Here is a 17,446-nt window from a genome sequence, read left to right on the forward strand (position 1 = left end):
TTTCACACCTGTTACAATTGCTGTGACACAAATCCCATTGATTCGCACATTTTTTGTTTTCTTTGACAAAAAACCTCTGTAAAAAGCAATTCATAATATTTGTATTTACTTCAGACATATATAAACAAAAAGTAAATAAAAGGACCCAAAGACAATTTTTCTGAGCATGTACTTAGCTATTCGTTCACCTGTCAATTGATGAGTTGCATTGTTTATATTGTTGACTGCTTATGAATTCATTTTTTGAAACTAAAGTGTAAGTTATTTAGTTGTTCTGCTTTTTTGGGTATCTCTTATTTTAAGTAATGAATCGTATACTGTTACAGTAGTGTCATTCTTCCCTACCATTCAAAAATACTTTGTTTTTCAAACTTTAAATAATAGTTTACAACTATTTCGGTAATCCTTATCCTTGAGTGACCCTTAAGCCTTGATAACCAATGAACCAGTATTATAATATATGCACATCGGGTCAAGATCAAAGTGTAGTATCTGTTCTTCAGATGCTGCACTTCAATTTCTTGTTCTGTCAGTGGAGGAGAAATCCTTCACGACTGAGACAATTTTTATTTTTGTTCCTTTTCTCCACATTAAAAAACGACCCTGGTGTCTAACTCTGTCCCGTGGGGAGACATTGTAAATAGGAACATATTAAAACATAATCCCTCCCCCCAAATGCCACCTTTGAACTAATGTTTAAACTTCACTACTTTAAATTTAGACTTGTTTCTTATTTAATATTTTAATTAGATTTTTTTAATTTCAGACTTTTCATTTAACTTTCTATCAGAATTCACTTTTATTAGTGTTAGTTGTGTTAAATGCATTTTAGTTCATTTTCAAAAACTAATCTATTTTTATACCTCATTGAATCCAATTGTTTTAAACTAAAACAAAAAAGTTTTTTTTTTTTTTTTTTTTTTTTACATAGGCATCACCACATTATCAAGGCCAAGAGGCCACTCAAGGATAAGGGTAAAGAGTGTACAGTAGAAATTGGAAAATATTAATCATTAGTAAAGAAAATTTGGTAAATTTGATAACTTATATGGAACGGCTCATCAAGAACTTATTTACATTAGACTTGAACACAACCATATTGTAGTCAGCCGGAAAGCAGGAAAATGGAAGACAATTCCACAGGCGTGCACTTCTAAGAAAGAAGCTTTGTTCATGGAATCTACGTTTAGGTTTAGGCACAGATAAAGAGTGGGGGGAATTATTGATAGTGTTTACAGCTAGACGAGTGTTTCTTGTGAAAGTTTGGCGAGGGGGGGGGAACCATAGATTGAAGCTCAGTCGAACACTTTCCATGAAAATAACGATACATCAGAGACAAACTCGCAACATCTCTTCTGTGAGATAGAGGTTGCAAGGAAGAGAAAAGGACATCTACGAGGCTACGAAGTCTATTTTGAACTCTATCAAGGCAGGCCAAGTCCTTTCTAGCAGCTCCTGCCCAGATGTGGCAACAGTATTCCATCCTTGGACGTACCTGGCTCTTATATAGATAGAGAATAGCATCAGCAGTGAGATATCTACCGGATCGATAGAAAGATCCCACCATTTTTCCAGCGGCCTTGGCAACAGATTTGATGTACGTGTTCCATTTAAGATCAGGAGTAATGGTCAAGCCAAGAAGCTTGTCAAAACTTGAGGCCTCCTGAAGACGAGAGCCATTCATTTCAATTGATGCCAGATGTGGATCAGAATGTTGATGTAAAGAGAGAAGCTTGGTTTTTAGATGCATTAAAAGTAACCAGCCACTCCTTACCCCATTGTACTACGTGCTCAAGATCAGAGGAGAGAGAATTGGAGAGAACTTGGTCGTTTACTGTCTTAGATGTGCTACCATAAATGGTAGTGTCGTCAGCATAGATGTCTACAAATGATGTAAGGATGTGATTTGGAAGATCATTAATGTAGATCAGGAAAAGAGTTGGGCCCAGGATGGACCCCTGAGGGACACCGGCATTAATACTGTGAGCTTCTGATTTTTGCCCCTCAACTACTACACTTATGAACTTATCAGAAAGAAATGATTTAATAATTGAGAAGACATTTCCAGCAATACCATAGCTAGAGATCTTATGAAGTAAACCTTTATGCCATACCCTATCAAAGGCCTTAGATATGTCAAGAGCAATTGCCCTAGAGAGGTTGCCTCCGTCGAGAGATTTGCTAATCCTATGAAATATAACTGTAAGCACATCTGCTGTAGATCTAGCAGAACGGAAACCATATTGAGTGTCACTAAGAAGGTTATTTTTGTTGATGGTTGATTACTTCTGTATTTAACACAGATTCCAGCAACTTACTCATGACGCACAGGAGACTTATTGGCCTGTACTGAGAGGGGGATGAGTGATCACCTGAATTCTTAAATACAGGGCATACTGATGAAATTTTCCAGGGAGATGGGAAACTATTGTCCTTAAGACAACGTTTAAAGTTTTGTAAGTATGGGTTCAGGTTGAAGTTTTTTGAGTACTGTAATTGGAATACCGTCAGGGCCAGTTGCTTTACTGGAATCAAGGTTTTTGATTAGCTTGGCAACATCACGTACAGATATACGTATATCACATAGCGTGTTTTCTGATACAGGAGGAAATATTGGGGGTTGGCGGCCTTGATCGCAAAGGGTAGAATTAGCTGCAAAGAGTTTGGCTTTGTCTGATGCTGACGAGATTACCTCAGGTCCATTGATAATAGTTGGGATGGAGCACACGCTTCAGTTCAGGATTCTGTTTCCTATTTGCCAAAACTGGTGGGAACCAAGCCGCTGCTCAGCTACTTTGGACTTAACAGATTGAGCATACAACTCTCTTGCATTCTTTATTACTTTCTTACAATGGTTGCTGGCAGTCCTGAAAGCGGCTTTAGTTTTCATACATCTATTACGTTGGAAACAGTGGAAAAAGTGATTTCTGTGCGCAATGGCAGCAGCACATTCTGGAGAGAACCATGGCTGGCTGTTGGGTTTTTGCTGAAACTTTTTTGAGGGTATGAAACGGTCAATACCTACAATTAACCATTCAGTCAGGTCTAATACTATAGAGGACACATCCTTTTTAAACATGGAATGCAGAGGTAAATCAGATATAAATGTACGGAAGCTATCCCAGTCAGCCTTAGTGTATCGATATACTGTACGATCGAGAGGTACGTCTGGGGACTTATTACATTTCATTTTTATCTTAATTGATACAACAGAGTGGTCGGAAGATCCAAGAGGCGACAGAACAGAAACTGAACATAGTTCAGGGCAAGTTGTGAGAAAAAGGTCTAGTAGGCTCGCATACTGGCCGTCATTGTCGGGCACACGGGTGGGTTCCTGAACAATTTGAGTGAGGTCATAGGCAATGGAGAAATCATGACAGAACCTCCCCTCATCATCGGTCTTGTTAGAGTGGGTCAACCATTCGACGTTGTGAACATTGAAGTCACCACATACGTGAATGTTAGCTGAAGGATAAGCAGATAGGACTTGGTCAATTTTCTCAGATATGCTTTGAAAGATAGTAACTCCGCTAGGGGGCGATAGAGTAAATATAAATGCCGTAGTGTGAGCTAAAGCAACCCGGAAGCACATATAGGGTAAGTTAGGATCTTCCCTGGAGATGTCCCTACCACATGGAAAGTTATCCCTAATATAGGCACATATTCCATGCCCATGGCAATCTTGGGGGTCAGATTTAGAAGTTAAGTTAGAGTATCCTTTAATTGCGAACTCTTCTAGGGAAATAGCCTGTCCAATGCCAGTTTCACTTAAAAATAAAAGGTCTGGTTTAGTCTCCTGTAATTAGGTTTCAACTTCTGGAAGGTTAGAACGTAGACCCCTGATGTTGGAGAAGGAGACATGGTAGTAGGGGTCTACGTTGGAAGTTAGAGAACCGGGTTTAATGGTGTATTTTTTCTTGAAACTTGTCATGATGAATTTTTGGAATTTGTGGACTAGGTCGTCAGATTTACTTAGAGCAGGACAGAGAGGGGAAACTAAGAGAGAAAAAGAAACGAAGAATTTTTTTTTTTTTTGTAGCTAATGATAAGGTAAAGCCGTAACAATTACCCACTAGTATGGCATCGAAAGGCCCCACCAGAAGCTATTGCATGGTCCAGATTCCATTCACCAAATGGCAATACAGCAGCCCCAGTACTTTGCACCTGCTGATAGGACAGCCTCCTTAGTGGTTAATCCAAGGTTCGGGTCCCTGACTATCAGGCGGATAACGTCAGCCCAGACAAAACATTTACCTCCAGCACCCTTGCTAGTGACATGGCTACAAGGATAGACATAGAAACAAAATCTCCGCCATCTCTGCCAACTGTTCGCGCAAAATACTGCCAACCTAGAAAACAGCTTTTTCTTCTCGTCAGAAAAATCACTCATTAAAAAATGAGGACTGAGACAAATAAGAAGCGAGAGTAACAGGAGCTTTTAAGTACTTGATTTAAAAAAAAAAGTTTTTATTTTCTTTTATAAGTCAAACTGTGATGCAGTTAATGTTTGCTGTTGAAAATGGTTATAAAATGTACTATTTTATTTAATCTTACTTCTTTTTTTTTTAAGAAACCTAAAAATGTCAGCTATTTTTATATATGATATTGTACAATATCGCTAATTCAAGACTTTTGAGATATGCTGTTATTAGGAGAAATTCTGGGTGTGATGATTCTTAACATTAAGCTTTATCCAGATATAAATTGTCTGGTTTTCTTGCTTTCCCCATCCAATGTATAGCTACAATTAATTACAACCTATTGTACGTTGAAGATTGTTTATAGCAAAAAGCAAATTGAGACTAATATGTTTCCTAATTTGGAATCAATTGGTTTTCATTCATTGATTTTCATGATCAATCAAATGTTTAAACTATACACGTTTATCAAATAATTGATTTGATTTTTCAGATATAAATTTGTAAATTTATTAGTAAAACATAACATATGATTGCATTTTGTAACTGCTTGCACATTTGGATTTGCGCTTTTCGATGTAAAGCAATCGTCTAACAAAGTCTTTTTGTTTTCTTAAATCACGTGTTAAGAAAATTAATATGAATATAAAGACTTTCTTTCAACTTTGACTATATCTGACGCGTTCACACAACACCTGCTCATCAAGTGGATTATTTTCAACATCTTCCCTTTTATCTGGAGGATTTTCATGACCTGGCATCTAATCTAACAAGTATTACAACTAATATTTTATGTTGTGCTATGTTATAAAAAGTCTGCATCATATTTTGGCCACTGTTAGATGTAGATAATGTGACAAAATTATGTAAATACAGTAAGGAGTCTGTAGATCGATCAACATTTTTTTCATGTTTCACCGGGACTCCAATTGATTCTTTAATCAGATTCGAGATTCAATTGGAATCCTGGTGTGACATGAAAAATGTTAAAACATTGACTGATCCGTGTAGACTACTTTACTTCATATAATTTCATTTATATAAAAACTCTGCACTCGTATTGAGCACTTTTGAAGAAATATTGGTTTTAGTTCAGGTTAACTACATATGGGAACTTAATCAATATTATATAACTGCATTTGCATTATTATTCACAAACCAGTGGGACCTGTAGAAATTCCACTCATTCATGTAATATATTGATGTTGGCATTCTGTAGATGTTCAGTGTAAATAGACACTGATATTAGTGTAGCATGAATGCCCGGTAAAGCCCGGTCATAAAGTTTGCTTAAATATATTTTAATTCTTGCAAATTTTGAATGTATTATTAATGTTCTCTTGATTTTTATGTTAAAAAGTTGCGATTTCAAAAAAAAAAAAAAAAAAAAATATCCATATATGACTTGGGTGCATTAGCTTGAATCGAAACCAAAATAAAAACTTATGAAAAAAATATATGCACACACACACAAATATATATATATATATATATGACTTGAGTTTTTTTCAACCCTAATCGAAACCAAAACTTATAAAGAATTCTGGATAAAATTATTTATATAAAAAAACTAGATTACTGGAGTGCCATCAGCTATAATCGAAACCAAAACTTATGAAGAATTCTTGAAAAAATTATTTATGACAAGAAATGGAAGTACATAACAATTAAACACCCCGGATATAAGTGTGACACAGAAAATAACACACACACTATGATATTAGTATATAGATATTTCATTATATTGAAACTCCGTAAAGTCATTTGCCTTTAACAAATTTAAATTTTGTGTTTAATTAAAAAAACTAATACTGTTAAAAAAAAAGTTTGAATGGGTAAAATCAAAATTTTTGTTCTGCCAGTCTATAAACAATTTACAATAAGTATTGTGTTTCGCTATGAAATAACCATAAAAGGATTCATATACTGTAAAACAAAATCTTTCAAAATTTGGCCTTATTTGCTGAGCAAAATATGTCTTCTATGATTAACTTGTCTGCGATCAAAGCTTGACAAACTAAGTCTAAATTATAAATCATAAATTTTATTTGAATTCAAATATTCTCGTTCTTGATTTTTAGTTATTTTCTTTTTGACATTTTCATAATTAAGTCACCGTCTTTATCACTTATAATTTTGAACATCCTCACATTCAGTTCTAATTAAAAACTTGCGGAAATATTTAAAATAACATTTTTCTTGAATGTCTGATAACAAGATGAAGATATAAGCTTTCAGATTGAACATGGGTTAAATTGAAAAAAATATTCTGAAAATGTTTTTTTTTTAAATTTATTTTTACATAGAAATTGTACAATATTAACAGATGCACCCAGTGTTGACTAGGAATAGACTCTTATGTACTTCTGCTCTAGATGTGTCAGAATTTGTTGGGAATTTTTGACACCCCTAACACAAAACATGCATATAAAATATAAAAAACTTGTAATTTCTCTTTTTAAAGTGTTTATTTTCTTTATGGAATATACTTCCAAAATAAACTATTAAAGTTGTTTAAAAAATAATAGAAATATTATTTTTTAAGTGTTTACAAAGTGCTTGCGTGCATTCATGCAGCCATTTTTTTATGTAATGAAATCGAATTTTACGAGTTAAATTTTTTAAATTTTTAAACTTTAAAAATCTATCAAAATTTTTCTAATGGTTCAATTTTTACGATATTTTCAGATGTGAAATTTTATGCTCTTTCCAATAAACCGAATATGATATTCTAGACAAACTTTTTTTTTTTTTTAAATTCACTCCCCCATTTTGAAATGTCTGTTAAAATGAAATTAATTAATTTTCTCACCTCAAATTTATATATCACAAATTGAAGAGAAAAGATCAATAAATAAAATAAACTAACTTAAAACAAAAAAAAGAATAGTTATTTGCAAATTTACCTGTAAAGTCCAAAGTTTAAAACCTTTTTTTTTTTAACCACGTTGAACTTTTTTTTTTTTAAGTGAAACCTTATAATCTTATGTTGTCCAGAAAATTTTGTAGAATTACGACGATCTTTTCTATTTCATTCAATTTTTTTTTTTTTTTTTTTTTTTTTTTTTAAATTCACTCCATAAAAAAGAAATAAAATATATTAAATCAAAAACTCATGTATTTTTTTGAGAGAAGAAAAAAGAATCGAAAAATCATCAGGTGTTTTTTTTTTTTTTATTATTTAAAGATTACTGATAAGTAAAATGTGATCCTTTCACCTTCAGTGACACATATTTTTCACGCGCAAGGTTTGCGCGTATGTGTTGTTTTTACATTTCATAGCACTTTTACCTTAGCATAGAGCTTTCTATGCCATGTACTTTAGTTTCTATATTATAAATCTGCCAATGATATGTACCCTTCTTGATATTCTATTGATCTTTCAAAGACGTGTATTATTTACCATAAATCTGCTAATGACATGTCTGATTCTAGATAATAAAAATTATTCCATGGATATGCATCATTTGCCATTCCATAAATCTGCCCATCATGTGTGCCTTACTTACCATACTATAAATTTGCTCACATGCGCCCGACTTGCCATATTATAAATCTTACAATGCCATGTGCCCTACATAGTATAAAATAAATTTGTTCTGGCCGTATCATGGATCTTTTGATGCCATGTCGTAGATCTGCTCATTACAGGTTCCTTACTTGCTATACCATAAACCACTCAATTCAAATTGGTTTTATTTACTGTATATTAATAAACATTGGCTTTAGCTAATTTTATGTTTAAATTTGTTGTGTAAATTGCTGAGTCAGACATTATTATCTATATAAAATGAATAGTACATTGTAACATGTTTTATCTTTTGTGGTTAGTTCTGAGCATTTATAGATATCAGATAGATACGTTTTTGAAAAAAAAGGATAACTCATGACAATTTTTTAATCAATTCTTCCAGGGATTTAACTCATTTTCAGAATTCCTAAGATAATGAATAAAAGAAAAAAAATCACATGTTACTTGAAATGAGTTATCAGATAAAGGTTATTTTTTAAGCAGACTTGTATAATTTGTTTTTCTTGAAATAACTAGGTCTTCAAAATCCAAGTATTTGTCTAAAGAGAACAAATTGCCTTTTAAAATATTCTCACACATTACACAATTTAACTACAGGAAATGATTTGTGTAGTTTAGGTTCATTGCAAGAGAAACGTTATCCAATAAATTCCATTTCCCTATTTTGCCAGAACTGCAGAGCTGGAGTCAGAATTTGTTGCTTTTAATTTGCTTGGATCTTTTAACATTTCAAGAGTTGGAGTCATTAAAAAGATGCATAATGAAAAATCTCTAAGAGAAAAAAATCTATCAAAATCTGTGAGTCGATCTTTATTTACTTTCCTTTTAATATTTCATTATACTTGTATGTGATGTATTATACTTGTATGTGATGTATTATACTTGTATGTGATGTATTATACTTGTATGTGATGTATTATACTTGTATGTGATGTATTATACTTGTATGTGATGTATTATACTTGTATGTGATGTATTGTTTAGAATTTATAATAAAAACAAGGAAAAGTGTTTTAAATTTAAAGAAATTTTAAAATCCTGCTCTTATTTTTTTTTTAATTTCAAAACACTATAAATAATATTTCAGCAGAATTATGCTCCAGCATTGCTTGAGAAATTTGTGGAATCCAAGACGATCTGGCTCTTGACCCCATATAGTTATTTTTAGTTGAATTTTTAAGTTTCTATAAGTATTGGTTTTGAAGTTGTATTTGAACAAATCTCAAAAATAGTGCATAATGTTTATGCAGTTTGTATTTCAAGCAAAGAAGTTTTGGGAACTATTTTGTTATGCATAATCTAAGAAAACCCCAGAATGTTTTAAATGTGTAATCAGGTAACATGTGAGCATATATTTTTATTAGCTATGTAATCTGATTGCTGCATTTTTATGAGGTGAATGAATGCATGATGTAACAAGAAAATTTGACTCTAGATTTTTCTTTATTTCACAGTGATTAGTTTAAGGATGAGTACATAGTGCTGTGAAGGAATTATTTACTCCTACTCCCTCTTTAAAATTAGTAATCAAAGAGAAAACTCCAAATCAGATTTAATATAAAAGTCAATGAAGCATTTTTGTTTTTTGGTTTGAAAACGTGTACAATAATTGGCCTAAATTACTGACCAAGCAGATTTTTCTACATAGAATTTCTGTTGTAGCCAGCGAGGCCATTTCGCAAGAAGTTGTACTAACAAGGGGCAGGGGCGCCCGCGCTGTTTCCAATGTGGTAGTTATGGACATTTATCCCAAAATTGTGTGGGAAATGCATTAGGGGGCAGGACGTCAGCGCCACCCTGTTCCCCGGACAAGATTTAATTGCGGCGCAACCGACAATAAATGTGTACGTGGACCAAGTGCCTTGTTCAGCTCTTCTCGACTCCGGGTGCTCACACACCATCATGAGTGCCAAGTTGTGTCGAAACTGGACAAAGCAGAACATCAAAGGTGGCAATACGCAAGCTTGCTGTGGAGCCGGAACTGTCAAAGTCCACACAGACTCTGGTGTGGCCGCAGACATTAATGTGCTGGTGATGTGAGGGGATTTGCTGGGATTCGATGTACTGTTGGGATATGATGCTATTAAGGCACTGGGGGGAGTTGTTATCGGAAGAGACGGGACTGCGCAGTTTTTGGAAACCCCAGTGTGTGCTGCAGTTCACATTGATCTGCCTGATTTTAAGGTGGACTACAACCATCACCAAAAAGCATGGCTTGATATTATGTGGAAGTGGACAGAAGGAAGGGCGCCAACCGAACTCAAGAATAGCATTGAAGAGTACTCGATACCCGACAAGGCCCATAATGAATACGAGAAGGAGCTTGAGGCATGGATCCAGGATGGATGGCTGATCCCCTACCCCAATAAGCTGGGACCACCCAAGGGTCTGATTCCCTTAATGGCGGTAGTCCAGCATAACAAATCAAAAGTTTGTCCGGTGCTGGACTTAATAGATACATTGAGACGTACACTGCCGATGCTGACGTGTGCCCCAGCAAGCTGAGAGAATGGCGCCAGAAGGGCTCCAATGTGTCTATAGTAGACTTGCAGAAGGCTTATTTGCAGGTGCGAGTGGATGAGACATTGTGGCTGTTCCAGACAGTGTGGTTCTGGGGTCAGAGATACTGCCTTACTCGACTTGGCTTTGGACTGAATGTGGCATCGCAAATCATGAAGACCATTGTAAATGCAGTGTTGTCCCAGGAAAAGACCACTGAAGACGCAACATCGGCCTATATTGACGATGTGTACATCAATGAAGATATACAATCTGCGTCGCACGTCAGAGAAAAGTTAGCTCAATTCGGGTTGGAGTGCAAGGATCCCGAACGTCTGAGGGATGGAGCACGGGTATTAGGATTGGAGTCTGCGGGAAAGACGGTACCTTACGATGGAGGGGTGGCAGTGAGATTACAAACATCCCTGATATTACGCGGCGGACTATTTTTTCCTTGTGTGGGAAACTTATTGGTCACTTACCAGCGTGTGGCTGGCTCCGAGCAGCTGTGGGCGTCATCAAACGCAGGGCAAGTTTAGTAACTACAGGTTGGGATGATGTATCTGATGATGCTCTTCTAACTCTGATGACGACGGAAACCCTAGAGAGAGTTGACAAGGAGGACCTTGCCCATGGAGAATGGTGTGTCGATGAGGACACTGAATGTGTGGGTTGACGCTAGTTCTTTGGCATTGGGAGTGTTATTGGAGCGACGTGGAAACGTAATTGAAGACATGTGCTGGCTGTGACCCGTGAATGATGCTCAACATATCAATCTGGCGGAACTGGATGCTGTTGTGAAGGGTTTAAATCTGGCACTGCAATGGCAGTCAAAGAAGTTGCACTTGTACACGGATTCTCTCTGCGTCTACCACTGGGTGTCTGACTCTCTTTCGGGACGAACGAGAGTCCGCACTAAGGCAGCCAGTGAGATGTTAATCCAGCGGAGCCTAAGCACCCTCAAGAGTCTGGTATCAGAGTATGACCTGTCGGTGAGTGTAACGCTTGTGGCATCACACTGTAATCGTGCAGACCAACTAACCCGTGTGCCTCACAAATGGTATGAAGCTGTGAAGACAGGTGTGGAGTTCGCTGCTCGATCTTGCGCAGTTGGTGCGATCAGCTCATGCCAAATACAAAGAATTCATGTGCAGAGTGGACATCCAGGTATCAAAAGAACTGTATTTTGCAAGGCATGTGGATCTGGCAGTGACAAGGGCAGATGTCGGCAAATCATCAAGCACTGTAAGACATGCCAGTCTATCGATCCTGCACCTGAGCAATGGCAGAAGGGGCGATTGGAAGTTGAGCATGTGTGGCAACGAGTAGCGATGAATATTACCCATTACAGTGGTAAGCCCTTTCTAACCCTTATCGACTGCGGATCCACTCGTTTTGCGGTGTGGCGGCAAATGACCAGGCAGGACTCAGCGAATGTTGTCCGCCAACTGTCATCTATCTTTTCTGAGCGAGATGCGCCGGAAGAGATATTGACGGACAACGATGCTGCTTTTTGTAGCCACCAAGTTTGGCAGTTGTTGAATGAGTGGGGTGTCCGACTACGACTTCCAATCGGTCATCATGCGAAGGTTAAGGGCTGAAAGCTGAGGACTCCCATCCAAGTCGTGTGTAATGTATGCATGTTAGTGACTGCTTGGGGAGTAGGGCAGATTGTTAGTTTTTAGGAGAGGGTTATGTAGTACTTACCAACAAAACAAACGCCCACGTGTTTGTGCCTTGTGTAGGCATGCGCGACAACAAAACTTGGGTTTTTATAAGCGGAAGTCTCGAGGTTGTCAGGAATCTCCGGGCGCATGCGCAAGAAGAGGGATTGAGAGAGTGGTATAAAAGGCAGGTCGAGTGAGAAGGTTGTTGTCATTGGACATTACAATGATGCATGCGTTAGCAGTTGATTAAGAAGTTGCTTTTTTTTTTTTTTTGTGTCAAGTCGTGCACCTCAGTGAAGGTCATAGGTTAATCTTACAGAATACAGTAAAATTAATTATTAGAATTTTGAGTGCCAAGTAAAGTTTAGTTAGAAGAAAAAAAAAATTTTTTTTTTTTTTTTAATTTAACATGAAAATCAGACATAGGCAGTCGTCTTGGGGGTAAAGTATATATATTGGATATACATAGAATCCAGCAGGGGTTTGTACCCTAATGAGAGAAAAAACTATTAGTGTATGGTGCGTCTGGATTCATAGTAAAACAATGTTCAGTAATTTGATATAGCTAGCATGGAAGCAACATTTCAATACAAGCGAGCTTATAGTAATAGATATTAAGTATACTACTTAAATAAAGTCCTAGCTTCCTATGTAGGAGAAAATAATTCCTGGTTTGTGGAATATTCTGGAATTTTGCCTAGCCTTTTTATCACTAGTTTACTTGAATATAACGTGGGTGCACAGTGTTTTACCCCTTTTAAGTGGAGGGGGGGGTGACAATTTTCATTGTAGTTTGCAAGACAAAAATAAACAAAAATATACATAACTAAAACAAATAGACAAAATTATAACGAGGCACCATGGTACATTTGTTAGGAGTTAAGATGAGTTTTTAAGAAAAAAAATAATAAATTTAGTACTTAGCTCATTCCGGTTTGCTTGACCGAGTGACTTGTAAATCAGTTAAGAATAATTATGTCACTATCTTTTTTTAATGATCTGATAATTTGGCATGTAAGTAATAAGATTTGATAGAAACATGTTACATGTCAACTTTTGCAATTTTTTCATAGTGCTAAGAAAATGGAATGAATCAGTAAAGAGTGAAATTGGTGAGATTTGGTTAAAGAAAAAAAATAAGAGTGTAGGATATTGGCAGATGACATGGCAACATTTGCAAAAATATATATATATAAATATATATATATACTCATAACATAGATATTCTTAATTCATTATGAAATTGAATGTCTGAATTTGTTTGAGTTTTCATTATTATGATTAAAGTTATTTGAACTTTTAATCACATCTTTTTATTATCTTTGCAATGTTGGAATTTATTAGATGAGTTTTCATTCAAATCATTCTAATTTTACTCTTATTTTGATTATTGACTATTATTTTTAAGTCATATTGCTCATCTAATTTGCAGAATTTGTATTTCATAGGATATGGGGGCAGTATTCAGGATTTCAAAGAGTGATATCAGCTCTTAATGCTGTAAAGAGTCTGTTTGCAAAGATCTGGTACATTGATGCATTGCCTAAATGCAACTGATAATGAGTGATAAATAATAAATTCCTCTTTCATTTTATAAATTGTAGGAATGAATATTGATGAATTTCATTTTTTTCATGAATTACAATCCTGCCATAACTAATGTTTCTTAGTTTCTCGAAAAAAATTTTGATATATATGAAAAATAATTATTTATTTATATTTAGATGAAACAGAATTTAATGAAGATTTTCAAATGGAAATGAAATATTTCCTTAATATTTAATAAAAATGTTTACATGAAACAAAATTTCATGTAATTATGATCCATCCAATGAACATTTCAAAAGACTGACAAAATCTTTATATATTAAAAAACATAAAAAGGTTTTGTATTCACTGAAAATAATATTCTTATAAGTCTCCTATAAAACCACATGCATAGAAAGATCAGAATGAAAATTTTTTATTCAAATGCAAATCTGAATATATTCAATGAGCCTTTGAAAAACTAGGAAAATATGTCCTTTCTTAAATTTCAATCAAAACTTATCAGCTGAGTTGATTTTTTTTTTTTTCTAAAAATATCAACAATTAATATTTTCTTTAAATTTTTATAAGAGATACAATAAAATATCTTATAATACATTGAAATATTGTAATATTTAAATAAATTTGAATATTTATAAAAGTTTAAAATGATTAAATCTTTCAGTGCATATTAATCATAACACAAAGCATTAATATTTTATAATGAAGAAACAATATATAGATTAAGGGTGTACCGATTAATCGGCTGGTAATCGGTAGGTAATTTGACGCATTACATTAATCGGTAATTGACAATTATGTCTAATCGGCCGATTATTTACTTTTCTCTTTCGTATTAAATTCAAATCATTTCATCACTGCCAAGTGACCCATCAGATAGCTTTGACACATTAACATAGTAACTGCTCATTTAACTTAACATTTGTTAAGTGTCTGGCCATTATTATGGCTTTTTGTTTTTATTAAATAAAATTACAAAATATAATTTCTAGTTCTTAAATGAACATAATTAAACAATTACATAAGAAAAAAATTACAAACCAATTACAAAGTACAAATTATAATTCTTTAAGTGAATAACTATAAAGTGAAGCACTTGCTGCTGCTCTACTTCCTCTTCTACTTATATCTGCCTTCCTCCTCTGCTCTCATAGTCTCATCAGTATTTAAAGTTGAATACTTATAAGTTGTAATGTAGAAATATTAGAGTTTGTCTATTCTCATGACGCAGTATGTTCCTCATAAGTTCATACACATTAGCACCTGTACTAAAGAGCCTCTCACCCTCCAGGATAAAGGTGGTGCACTTAAATATTTTGAAGGTAATTTACTCAGCAGTGATACCACTGAAATGGATCATCACCTCTTAGTAGTGAAGTAGTTGTAAAGTTACATAATAATCAAGTTCTTTCATGCACTTAATCATAAGGGATTATGATCACAAGGGATTATAATCAAGTGCATGAAAAAAACTTGACTATTATGTAACTTTACAACTACTTTTGAGTTTAGATTATGATTCTTGTATTTCTGTTGTAGTTGCACTGTTTTCAGGTTTAACTCAGTTTCTACCTGCTCTAAGTTTTCATTTGTTACTGTAGGTTTATTCAAAGCTAATTCATCAAACAGGCTTGAAAAAGGTACAGTTTTACATTCATTTTGATCTTCTTAATCCTCAACAGAGCTTGAAGTACTCTCGCTTCTTCTTATTTGTCCCTCAGTCCTCATTTTTTAAATGAGTGATTTTTCTGACAAAGGGAGAAGAAAAAGCTGTTTTCTAGGTTGGCAGTATTTTTGCGCGAACAGTTGGCAGAGTTGGTGGAAATTTTCTGTTTCTGTGTCTATCCTTGTAGCCATGTCACTAGTAAGGGTGCTGGAGGTAAACGTTTTGTCTGGGCTGACGTTATCCGCCTGATAGTCAGGGACCCAAACCTTGGATTAACCACTAAGGAGGCTGTCCTATCAGCAGGTGCAAAGTACTGGGGCTGCTGTATTGCCATTTGGTGAATGGAATCTGGACCATGCAGTAGCTTCTGGTGGGGCCTCTCGATGCCATACTAGTGGGTAATTGTTACGGCTTTACCTTATCATGTGGTACAAAAAAAAAAAAAAATTCTTCGTTTCTTTTTCTCTCTTAGTTTCCCCTCTCTGTCCTGCTCTAAGTAAATCTGTCGACCTAGTCCACAAATTCCAAAATTTCATCATGACAAGTTTCAAGAAAAAATACACGATTAAACCCGGTTCTCTAACTTCCAACGTAGACCCCTACTACCATGTCTCCTTCTCCAACATCAGGGGTCTATGTTCTAACCTTCCAGAGGTTGAAACCCAATTACAGGAGACTAAACCAGACCTTTTATTTTTAAGTGAAACTGGCATTGGACAGGCTATTTCCCTAGATGAGTTTGCAATTACAGGATACTCTAACTTAACTTCTAAATCTGACCCCCAAGATCGCCATGGGCATGGAATATGTGCCTATATTAAAGATAGCTTTCCATGTGGGAGGGACATCTCCAGGGAAGATCCTAACTTACCCTATATGTGCTTCCGGGTTGCTTTAGCTCACACTACTGCATTTATATTTACTCTCTATCGCCCCCACAACAGCGGAGTTACTATCTTTCAAAGCATATCTGAGAAAATTGACCAAGTCCTTTCTACTTATCCTTCAGCTAACATTCACGTATGTGGAGACTTCAATGTTCACAACGTCGAATGGTTGACCCACTCAAACAAGACCGATGATGAGGGGAGGTTCTGTCATGATTTCTCCATTGCCTATGACCTCACTCAGATTGTTCAGGAACCTACCCGTGTGCCCGATAATGACGGCCAGTATGCGAGCCTACTAGACCTTTTTCTCACAACTTGCCCTGAACTATGTTCAGTTTCTGTTCTGTCGCCTCTTGGATCTTCCGACCACTCTGTTGTATCAATTAAGATAAAAATGAAATGTAATAAGTCCCCAGACGTACCTCTCGATCGTACAGTATATCGATACACTAAGGCTGACTGGGATAGCTTCCGTACATTTATATCTGATCTACCTCTGCATTCCATGTTTAAAAAGGATGTGTCCTCTATAGTATTAGACCTAACTGAATGGTTAATTGTAGGTATTGACCATTTCATACCCTCTAAAAAGTTTCAGCAAAAACCTAACAGCCAGCCATGGTTCTCTCCAGAATGTGCTGCTGCCATTGCGCACAGAAATCACTTTTTCCACTGCTTCAAACGTAATAGATGTATGGAAACTAAAGCCGTTTTCAGGACTGCCAGCAACCATTGTAAGAAAGTAATAAGGAACGCAAGAGAGTTGTATGCTCAATCTGTTAAGTCCAAAGTAGCTGAGCAGCGGCTTGGTTCCCACCAGTTTTGGCAAATAGCAAACAGAATCCTGAACAGAAGCGTGTGCTCCATCCCAACTATTATCAATGGACCTGAGGTAATCTCGTCAGCATCAGACAAAGCCAAACTCTTTGTCAAGAACTTTGCAGCTAATTCTACCCTTTGCGACCAAGACCGCCAACCCCCAATATTTCCTCCTGTATCAGAAAACACGCTATGTGATATACGTATATCTGTACGTGATGTTGCCAAGCTAATCAAAAACCTTGATTCCAGTAAAGCAACTGGCCCTGATGGTATTCCAATTATAGTACTCAAAAAACTTCAACCTGAACTAGCGCCCATACTTACAAAACTGTTTAAACGTTGTCTTAAGGAGAATAGTTTCCCATCTCCCTGGAAAATCTCATCAGTATGCCCTGTATTTAAGA

General features: G+C 35.6%; 1 protein-coding gene and 1 long non-coding RNA gene across 2 annotated transcripts in view; both read left to right on the top strand.

Moving 5' to 3' along the window:
- The window catches only part of LOC145255731 (potassium channel subfamily K member 1-like), a 184,631-nt gene that overhangs the window by 30,593 nt on the left and 136,592 nt on the right, over window positions 1–17,446 (top strand). The gene's annotated exons all lie outside the window — the stretch shown is intronic.
- LOC145255524 (uncharacterized) lies at window positions 9,587–12,501 on the top strand. Its single transcript, XR_013863857.1, has 2 exons — window positions 9,587–9,898; window positions 9,941–12,501. It is a non-coding gene; the product is annotated as an uncharacterized LOC145255524 (long non-coding RNA).

Source organism: Euprymna scolopes, chromosome 31 (genome assembly GCF_053919585.1).
Source record: "Euprymna scolopes isolate OS-2025 chromosome 31, ASM5391958v1, whole genome shotgun sequence".
NCBI lineage: Eukaryota > Metazoa > Mollusca > Cephalopoda > Sepiida > Sepiolidae > Euprymna > Euprymna scolopes.